General features: G+C 42.7%; 1 long non-coding RNA gene across 2 annotated transcripts in view; it reads left to right on the top strand.

Moving 5' to 3' along the window:
* LOC121673991 overlaps positions 1-11073 on the top strand; it is a 28859-nt gene that overhangs the window by 7204 nt on the left and 10582 nt on the right. Inside the window, exon 1 of one of the 2 annotated variants that reach the window (XR_006019388.1) lies at positions 3846-4352. The exons of the other annotated variant lie outside the window; for it this stretch is intronic. This is a non-coding gene — a long non-coding RNA (uncharacterized LOC121673991). Of the gene's footprint in view, positions 1-3845; positions 4353-11073 lie in introns of those variants that run through there. 2 annotated transcript variants of the gene reach the window in all.

Genomic DNA, 11073 nt, shown 5'->3' with positions numbered 1-11073 from the left:
GGAGCTAGAAGATTTTTAAGGCGTCTTCCCCACTCGGAAAAAGGAAAAGATCACAGTAACTAAGATCTTAGGGATAGTAAAATGGTATAATGTTAAGCAAAATTATGGTTTTATAACAAGGTGTGACAACCAGCAAGACATATTCGTGCACAGAACTGCTATTAAAAAGAATAACCCTGAAAAATGCATCCCAAGCTTGGGAGATGGAGAGGTGGTGCACTTCAAAATTGTACTAGGTAGAAAAGGGTTACAAGCATCGCAGGTCACTGGGCCTGATGGTGTTTCTGTGAAAGGCAGTATATATGCAAAAAATCGTAGTCATGTTAGACAATATCTCCATTGTAAGCCCTCCCTACAGTCTCCCTTTCCTAATCCCACCTTTCCCTTTTACTCTATGTCCTATTACCCCCAGTGTATTCCCAATCCGTTTTTTCATCCATGGTTTCCCTCACAAAACCATGCCTTTGCCAATTGTTTCCCCAAAAATCCCTTTCCAATGCCGAGTGGGGGATGAAAAGGGGGAGGGAAGAAGTTAAACCCTCTCCTGCCTCAGTTTCCCCACAAAGCATGCTCGGAGAGTCCTGTCTCCCTTCTGTCAGCCCTAAGATGTTCCACAGAATCTGTTTGGACATTTAAAGACTCAGGAGGGTGGCTTGTTTTGTTTTGAAACTGTTCTTGTAATGTTTATCCAGTTGTTTTCATTCTCCTTTTATTAAAATAAAACGGGTGAGGTGTTGGGGTCCCTCCCCTGCCGTGTAGCCCTGGGAGAGGGGCCCTGAGGGCACAGACACGGGGTTTCCCTGCCCCTGCTCAGCCTCGTTCCCATTGGTTGGTTTGTGTTCCCTGCGCGGGCAGAAGGACCCTTGGTCCCGTGACTGGGACAGTTCCTCGGCAGAGCTCCGGCCATGCGGCTGGAGAAATAAACATCTCTCTGAAACAGCTATCAAGAATCCGTCTGTCCATATATATTTCCTTTCCACGGGACTCCTGGTTTGGTATATGCGTGTTGCAGTATCCCCACTGCAACATCTTCCAAAGAAAACCATTCTATGATTCTCTGATTCTCTGCCTTGTGCTGCTAAACTAGTCTTTCCCTCGGAGTGGCCATGCCCCTTTCCCCTTGCAATTACGATGTTAAGAAAAGGAAAGAAACAAGAACCATATAGATGGACTTATGAATGTTTCCAAGCCACCATGCCTAGGTGTGCACCTGAATGTGTCATCTCAGGGTGACCATTCCTGGTTGTTTGCCAGCAGATTTCCTCAGGATTTCCAGATAGCATTGGCTGCACTTCAGCCTCACCACCCTGGGCTGGAGGCCAGGTAGATTCCCCTGTTTTCACTACTGCTCTTTTTAATATTTTCTTCGTAATTATCCACATTTTCTACTAAAGCAAGTGGAAGGTGTATAGGATCAAGCCATATGTGCTTCAAGCCCTGTAGCTGGAGCCCATGTTGAGAGTCAGGTACTTGGCATTGGGGTTTCACTCCAAACAGAAGCTGCAGTTCAAATGATGCTGATAAGGTCATCACTGCTCCAGAAGGATTCCTGGAGAGATGGTTCCATTAAGGTGGGTTTCTCACCTGTGAAGACTTGGTATGACCATACTGTCATTAGAAGGTCATTTACTGATCCAGTGTGTATGAAATACAGAAACCTTCCATGAAAAAATCAACATTCAGACAGGTGATTTTCCCAGTGATTGTACGACTGGCAGTAGGTGAGTTGTTGCTGTGTGTTGCTGTACTGCAGAGTATGTCTGGTGCAAGATTTCTTCCTCTACAGATGACTGGAAATTAATGTCAGTTACAGTCACAGGACTGAAGATAAAATTAGAACTTGACAATATTTCATTCAAATAGATCCAGATCAAGGGCCAAATTCTCAGCTAAGTTATGCAAGTTTAACTTTGAGAATAGTCCTCTTAGTGACTGTTACCTCTATTATCACTTATGTTTTTATCCTGTTATTAAAAAAAAAATCCCTTCACTGTACTTGTGTATCATTTCTCATCTTTGCTAGCACCACACCTGAGACAGGCTTGTCTCACACACCAACTCATGCCATAACCACTTGATCTCACCTTCAGCTTTATTTTATCCTCTCTGATGACTCTGCTGTGTTGATATTTTTCCCTTTTCTTAAAAAAAAAACCAACACAGCACAAATAAACCCCACAAAAAACCTTGTCAAAAAACAGGTATAAAAGAATTCTCAGCATTTTAGTGAAAAGTACTCCTGTGTCGATTTCAGCCTTGTTATTCTGTTATGTGTTCCTATAATTGCCATAGTATGGATATGACATATGCATAAATTCAAATAAGTTAGGGAGCACTGTCAGGGCATTTATTTAACCTATAAATTTTTTATCTATTCGAAGACTCTTTCCCCTTGGGGTCTTGTCTTTTCAAGCTTTAACTGTTTCCGAAGAAGTGGTGCAGCTTAACTGTCATGGATAAATAGAGGAAGTAGAGGAAGTTTTACAGCAAGTACCTTGTTGATATCTATGTGTCTATGGGCAGGATTCAACACTCTAGACTTAGATTTCTAATACCATTTTACATTTCCTAGGACATGCTGCCTGGCCTCCATTTGACTCCATAGACATAGTCCTTGTTTCCCAAGGTCTGTAGATGTTTAAGCAACCGAATCCAGTGCTTCAGATACAGTAGAAGTGCTATTCATGCTACAGACCATGAGGGTGGGCCCTGATGAAGGTATGGTAAAAGAAAAATCAAAGAAGCTTCATAGGGCCATCTTGTGAAATTATTCTGACTTATCAAGGGCAAGGAAAGCAGTCCTACGTGAACCATGCCTGAAGCTGTAGGGGTGAGTCAGGTTAAGAAATTAGGAGGGTTCCAGGTTTGTGTTGTTGTTCCTGACCCTGATTCTGAAGGACTTACTCTCCTGTCGTGTTACTGCCCAGTGACAGAGAGACTGTTGACCTCTCAGTCAAACAGGACTGATGCTTTTCCCTTGTTTCCTTCAGGGAGCACCACTTTTTATGGTACTAGGGAAGAGAAAGAAAATTTAATATCACCCTGTATAATTTTCATTCTTTGGAATTGTAGGCAGTAAACATGGTCTGAATTGACTTAATTCCTCATCTGGATGTCCATCTGGATTTCTAGGAGAAATACAAACTCTGATTGTAACAGATCAGCTGGGAAACCCAAATACTGATTCTATATTTCATGAAGATGTATGTGCTCTCTGGTGCCTGGACCAAAGCTTTGTCTCTCAGAAAGTTCTTATGCAGTGCTTAACATCTAGCCAGAGCTGTACACCTCAAAAATCACGTGTTCTGGTGTGTTTGTCATGCTAAAGTGTCGTGGAACCAGGAATAGTTACTGAGTGACAGGTCAGGAAATTAATTCTAGACAAACACAAAAAATTTATTTTTTTCTTGAGAGATGGGACATGCTGAGACTGTCACTAAAGTCCTTGTAAGTAAGGAACTCTCAGACATACTCTTTACTCCTTATGTCATGTCTGAATCTTCCCATACTGAAATGATCCTGCTTAAGCATTACAGTTCATGTGCCAGTTAGTTCTCATGCTTTACCTGGCTGGGAGCACTGTCAACTGACGTTGCAGATGAATAATGTAACAAACTTAAAACCATGCCCTCTGGCAAAAAAAAAAAAAACAACTTTCCAAGGCAAATGGGATGAATCATCGATAAAAATGTTTAGAATATTTAAAAGTATGCCTGAAACCACCTCTGCATAAGCTTCCTTTAGCAAATCAGAAACTATGGTAGGATTATGAAAGCTAGGCTGTGTGTCTAAGTTCTTCAAAGTCAGTTATTACTGACTGCTACTTGACTAGATGACATCAAAATGACTTGTCAAATACGTACGGAAAGAAACTAGGGAAAAACTGGCATTAACTGAGGTCTTCATGCCTGCACCCTTGTTCCAGGATAGAGAGCTAAACAGCATAGAAACTTGGTGGTTAGTGCTTTTTGGCAGTAATTTGATGGCCATGGGCATTGCCCAGGAACTCTAATGCCCCAGTAAGCCTCTGTTTCACATGCACATTTCTACATGTGAGTCCTGCTGGCAAGGAATGAATTCTACCAGGTATCAGACTTCACCCTGAAAGCTGAAGAGGCTGAATTAATTTCTTTGATCTTGCTTTGCCTGCCATCCTTGCAGCACTGAATAAGCTGGTATGGTGTAGTTATCTGTAGGTGGAGACAAACAAGACTACATGAGTGGATAGGTCTTTTTAAGCACTGTATTTCTGAAAACCAAGAAGAGCAGCAAATACCTTCTCTCTGTACTGTGCATACTCCTACCTTTGAGGAAAGAGGAAAGAAGAGTCAACACAGCACCCACTTTATTAGGTAAGCTTATTTCACTGTCAAAAATATTCAAGTCATGTTATACAATCACATTAAGAAAAATATTGTTCCTCTTTCAAAGACTGTCTCATGAGGATGATCAATTGTAAAATCCTCCCTGTGCTGTTTTAAGGGAAACTATCCATGAAAGAAGGAATAAGAAAGGAGTTAGCTGCACTGGTAGCTGGCTGCAGTCATCTTTCAGCTGTGCTGTTCTCTAGGAGGTGAAGAGGTTGGCAGTGGGGACTGTTGTTTTGCTGTGCTCTAAAGGGACACTGAGCATGATGTGCTAACCTGGAGAGGAGTTAGCTGCACTGGTAGCTGGCTGCAGTCATCTTTCAGCTGTGCTGTTCTCTAGGAGGTGAAGAGGTTGGCAGTGGGGACTGTTGTTTTGCTGTGCTCTAAAGGGACACTGAGCATGATGTGCTAACCTGGAGAAGTCATACCAGCTTGCATGTATACTTCACAGAGGTTTTCTTTATCAGCAGAAAATTTTGAACAGTTTTCCTGATGTTTGAAGTCATGGAGAAAATGTCTTGCTCATTCTGAATCCATGAAACATGCACAGTAATGTGCATATGTTGGGCAGTTCACGGCTGCTACACAAAAGCTTCCTCTTCCCTTTGCAACACAGTTGAAGTATGATGCTCCTGGTGGAAAAAGGCACTGATGTAGATGGAAGTTCCAGCAATAAATATTGAATGTTCTTTATACCTTGCCCAGAAGAGAAGGTGAGTTATGTGTATTTCTTGAAGTATGTGGAAAGCACTTCTGTACAGCACCAGTACCCATCATCACAAAGCTGCAGCTTTAGGCAGTACTTTTTTCTTGATCATAATTCAAGGCTACAAAGAGATTTTTTAGACTGACAACAGTAGCAAAAGCTTAGCAGGAGCAGGAGCTCTTAGATGCCCTAGAGCTTTATTTTGAGCAGGAAATCAAGAAAGGTGTCACGTCCTGAGCTCCTTGCGCTTGGTGATTTCCCTGACCTTGCAGCACAGTCCAAGAGAAGCTATCAGCTATCAGCTGTGTCCATCTGCAAGATGGCATTAAAGGAAATAACAGGGATACATTTTTTTAGCAATGACATATCTAGGATGCAAATTCTTTTGATACTTATCAGTAGTAATGCTGTGTCCCAATGATTCCACAATCAGTCTTCTGCCTAAGTAAATAGGCATAATTTCTGGACATGTCTGCAGACAGTGACTGATCTTCAGAATGTGGGATAGACCTTGTACCTTCTATAAAGAGATATGTATTTTCCTTGAGTTGATTTGATTAGATTTGCATCAGGGCTTGTGCTGTTGGGTCAGCACTGAAGCAGCACTGTCCACTTTGATGTCCTCCTACTCTGGCCTCTGGGGTTTCACAACAAATTCATGCATCTCGTCAGCTAGGAGATGTTGGGCCAGAGTTTTCTTGGTGGATTTCCTCCCAGATGCTCTGGAGCCTATATCTTGTGAAATTTGCTGAGTCTCTGAACTGTCTAAAGTGCTAAGAATGTCTAGTAAATGCTAGACAAAAAGTGCAAGTGAGGAATCCCCCCCCAGTCCCCAGAGTTATGGGGCTGACAACAATGTCATGTCAATGCAGTTCATCTAAGCAGAATTTGTTCTTTTTCTCATGTGTGTTTGGGCACAGGAGAGGCTCAGGTTTTTTCTGTTTGTGTAAAAAGCCAAAAAAAATGAAAACTACACTGCACATTGAGCATGTTGGGGTGCATGTGGTTGCATTTGGAACGTGACCACACTGTATTCATGCTCTGAATACTACCCAGCATGCTCCTCTTTCTGCCAAGAAGGAGCTAGAAGTAAATTTTTTCTCAGGTATTGGTTTTGTTAATGATACTGAAGGTATGTGGATGGTTACTGAAAATGTTTATTAAATCCCATTGCAGTGGGACAATTAAGTTCCATGCCAGTGCGATGCTGCATACGCAAAGCAACTGTGGTGCAGCAGAGGAACAACATCCCCAAAAGCTGGAAGGCCAGGTATTCTGTCCTCCAGAATTGAACTATACAATATATGTTGAACTATACTATATATATATTGAACTCCAGATTGCTATACTGAAGAAGGTGGCAACATACAAATAGGACATCATTCCACATTTTCATAATTTCCCTTTTCAAGCATATTACAGGTGCTTGTTCTGCAGTCCTAGTTCAAAAGCAACATATGTGCAAGACACACCCAAACAGCAAGAGTTTCCATCTCCTAGCTGTGCTGTAGCAGATGGCTCCTTTGGGATTTTCATGGACAAAATGCAGTTGAACACCCTAGGATTTCTGTCTCATGTCCCCTACAGATCCATAGGCTAGGAGTGAAGAAAGAAGATACCATAATGAGATTGCTCATTGCAGCTCTGAATGCCTTGTTCTTCACTTGTGATGATTCATGAGGTCTCTCTTGGTGGCACAGTTCTAATCTAGGGGTTCCAGACAAAACCATAAATACTGGCATTTGGACAACTAACCCCCTAAGGGCAGGTGATAATCTCCAGTGCCATGGCAGTAATTGCCAGCTGCTTTTCTTTTTTTGTGGAAAAAACCATACATATAGACAATGCTTTGTTTGACGACAAAAGCATTTAGAAACGTGCCCAACATGACAGCAGTGTTCAACATGTTAAAATAATCTCCTTCTATTCAGTAGCTTGGCACAGATCTTATTACCTACTGCACCAGGTCACATCAGTGTGTGCTGCATGACATGATGTGACACAGCTTGAGAGCAACTGACACAGCATTGCCTCTCCCCACCACAGAGATGTATATTGGATGCTCAGGCAACAACTGGTGCAGTTATCAAATTCTCTCTGCTACCTGCAGTTAGGCAAGTGACCCATGCTCTGAAGCATCTTCATTTAATAGCAAATTGTTTTTGTGCCGGCTCGAGGAAAGGGTTTTCTTACAGGGCACCTCCACTGCCATTGCATCAGAAACTCACGTTGGGCTGTTGAGAGCTGATGCACAGCTGAGTGCTTCAGAGACAGCCCAGTAGTGAGGGTGGGAAGCATGAGCATATTGCAGGGTGTGCCAGGCCATTTCCACTGATTTAGGCAGTTATAGTCCTCTACAAAAATATTCAAATGGCAGGTATAAAACCAAAAGCTTCATGGCTATCCACAGGCATTTAGAGATTTGCACTAACTTCTTAAACCGTGATGCTAAACCACTGCGGAAAATAAATTTTGTGAAAACTGAGTTAAAATGGCACCTTTCAGAAATAAATAGCTTGGGAAACTCATTGAGATAGTCAGCTGTAGGTGATTAACCTAATCACTATTGAGGTTGCCAGCAGTATTAGAGCCATAATCCCTAATTGATTAGATTAGAAGTTACTGAACTACAAAACTATACAATAATCTAATGATTTAGATTATTGTATAGTTTTGAAGTTCAGTAACTTCTAGGTTGTATGCTTTTATGTTATGTCTTACTCTTTGTTTGATGGTGTGTAAGACCTCACCAGAAATCAAGGGTGAATATTGTTCAAATAGGTAACAAAGATTGTACCTGCCCTTATTACAGGAAGTTATTTCCAGACAACTGCAAAATTTCAGTCTGGAAACTGTGGCGAAATAGTGGCGAGATTGGAAAATACAGAAAAGGGTGCTCCTGCTGTCCTCAGACCGCATGCATTTGCCTCTCTAGGCAGCATGTGTGACTTGCTGTGCAGCACCCTGCTGCCAGCCCTTGTTTTGTGCTCTGGAGGTGATGAAAGGAAGTTGGTATTTTTCTGATCATGACCTCCAGATTCAGAGCAGGGGAAGAACAAAGATGGGGAGCCATTGGAGAGCTAATGTTGGGCTACTGCAATGGCTCTGTTGACTATTTTACATTGAGGAAGGAATTGAAGCTTCATGGTTGGAAGCTGGAAGAGGGTTGTGGTGGAATTGCTCTGAAAGCCTGAGGAGACCTAGTGACTGAATGCGCATGTAAAGCAGAGTAATGATGCAGTCTCCATGGCAGCATCTCAGAATTGCACAGTAATATTTTGAAATGTAATATAGATTCTAATTTTTCAGTCTTAACCCATCAAACCAGTTTTGCTATAAATACCCACACTATCCAGTCTCTGAAAGAACGAAGGCTGACAGTTATTTTAAGACTGTCCAACCAAAGACAAAAATGCAATTTATATTCCCTGCCAAAATACACTCCTTCAATTAGGAGAACAGAAGGATTTTGATTTTAGGCAGGCAAAAATCAAGGAAATACAGAGTTTACAGGAGGAACTTGATCTCTACGTCCTCATCCATCTGGATTATGGCAACCTTCAATAGCCAACATCAGAAAACACTGGAACTCTGTGGGCACGTACATAGGAATGCTTCTTACCATGACTGGCTGCACAACCAATCAACTCAGGGCACAAAAGGGCTGCTGAATCTGCCTGAAGACACCAGTGTTCCCCATGGTGTATAGCTCAGAGCACGTCTGAAAAGGCAGTGGCTGCTATTTGCAGACAAAAACTACAGGCTTAAATACACTCCTAGTGAAACAAGGGACCCCAAGTGCTTTCCTGAAGCCACTAGTGTGTCGTATGTGCCTTTGTGTCTGAGGAAGCAGATGTTGCTCCAAGCAGGTAACTGGGAGCAATTCAATTACTCAAGGGAGTAATTGAATATCCTCAGCGATGGTTGTCTGGTGTCCGTAATAACAGCTGGATTCCATTCAGCATAACAGCTTGATTGAGAAAAGATGTTCTAAAGAATATCAGTTATGATTGGTGTCTCCACCTGACTTCATCCTCTGTTGAGGAAATTCACAATAATCTTATGGGAGCTGCTAAAAAGTTGTCAAAGTTGTCAATTATCAAAGAATGGCAAGGGTGGGGGTGGTTAATGAAGTTGTGTTGAACAGTGTGGGACCTGAACAGGATGTAAATGGTTTGGAATAAGGGGTGGAATGTGCTGGGTTTGGCTGGCATAGAGTTAAAGGCCAAGGCCTTTTCTGCTTTCCTACTGCCACGCTGGTGAGGAAATTGGGGGTGTGTGGAGATTGGGAGGAGATGCAGCCAGGACAGGTGACCCAAACTGATCAAAGACCATATGGCACCACGCTCAGTGTATAAAGTGAGGAGAAGAAGGAAGAAGGAGGAAGGGTGGGGAACATTTGGAATGATGGAGTTTGTCTTCCCAAGTCACCATTACATGTGACAGGGCCCTGCTCTCCTGGAGATGGATGAACACCTGCCTGCCCATGGAAAGCAGTGAATTCATTCCTTGTTTTGCTTTGCTTGTGTGTGTGGCTTTTAAACGATTAAACTGTCTGTATCTCAACCCATGAGTTTTCCAGCTTTTATCCTTCCAATTCTCTCCCCAGTCCTGCTAGTGGGGGGAGTGAGTGAGTGTCTCTGTGGGGCTTGGTTGCCAGCTGGGGTGAAACCACAACAAAAGTTATCATTGGAAAACCTGCCCTTATTCATCTCTGTGAAAATGCAATTATTATGCAAAGATCTGTAATTCATTTTGAAGTTATTTGCGTTTGTGGTATAGCTCCATATACAGATGCTACCGGGTCTGAAATATTTGCTTGATCATCCCAGACTAGATTCTCTAGCCCTACTCCCATTTTTTACCTTGTGTGCAGAGTACTTGGATATCCTAACCCTGGACTGCTCTTGCAGACTGGCTGGTTTGAAGCTCAGATATGAAAAGGTTTGGACAGACATAAAGTAGTGTCCCCTATAAACATCAGAAACCCAGCCTTGTCCTCTGATGGAAAGCAATGGGCTACAATCTGTCAGTCAGGCATGACAGCTCTGACCCATGCTAGAATTACTAATTTAAAAAAATTAAGTTACTCATGCTCTCTTGGCAAGTTACATATATTGCCATCTGTAGTAGCAGATACATCAGTGCTGCCAGGATTTCTTTAAAAATTAAGACCATTTTATTCTTTCCAATATCCACAGAAACATTAAGGTGTTGCTAGCAGCTTTGCTGCTAATTACACTTACAACGAAAACAAAATGAAATAAATAAGAATAGCATGACATAATTACAAGGAATATCAGGCAAATAAGAGAATAATCAATAAACAAGTATTTTTGACAATTGTCTCTGTGGAAACTGGAGACTCTGATTTTCGCATGGAGATACCAACTCAGAGATGTAGGTGCTGTGCCTGAGCCAAGGATCCACTGAGTACTCACCGCTCCTTTCCAATGCAGTCACTGTTTGTAGGGTTCAGCCCATTTGTGGAGGGCTTGCAATTAAATGAGAAAGAAGGGTTAGGCAGATGCTTGTCTGTGTGAGGTGCTGGGATTCAGCCCATCCGGAATCAAGCTGCAGCCATCTCTGGATAAAATGTGGCATCTGGATAAGAAAGAGCCAGAAATTGCACAGCTGTTTCAAGACAGTGTGGCAATCATTGCCCAAATTCAGGGACCCAGTGTCGCCATGCTTTAGAGGATGTTCCTTGGTGTCCCAGAGGCCCCATGTTTTGTCCACTGGCTCTGTGCAGGTGCTCCGGCCCACTGGCACCACGTCCCAGGCACCAGGCAGGAGGGGTGAAATGCAAGCACATGGTGAAAAACGAAGGACAGCCTGATAACATGGAGGCCACTGACTGGGATGTGGGCAGCACAGATAACTGGCAGCACCAGCTGATAGCTTTTACCGGAGGAGAAGGAGGAGGAGGAGGGGAGGGAGAAGGAGAAGGAGAAGGAGAAGGAGAAGGAGAAGGAGAAGGAGAAGGAGAAGGAGAAGGAG

The sequence above is a fragment of the Corvus kubaryi genome, unplaced genomic scaffold, assembly GCF_017639235.1.
Source record: "Corvus kubaryi isolate FWS band 111438036 unplaced genomic scaffold, C.kubaryi_AGA036_p1.0 66, whole genome shotgun sequence".
NCBI classification, from domain to species: Eukaryota; Metazoa; Chordata; class Aves; order Passeriformes; family Corvidae; genus Corvus; species Corvus kubaryi.
This window is presented reverse-complemented; position numbering and strand designations above follow the sequence as displayed.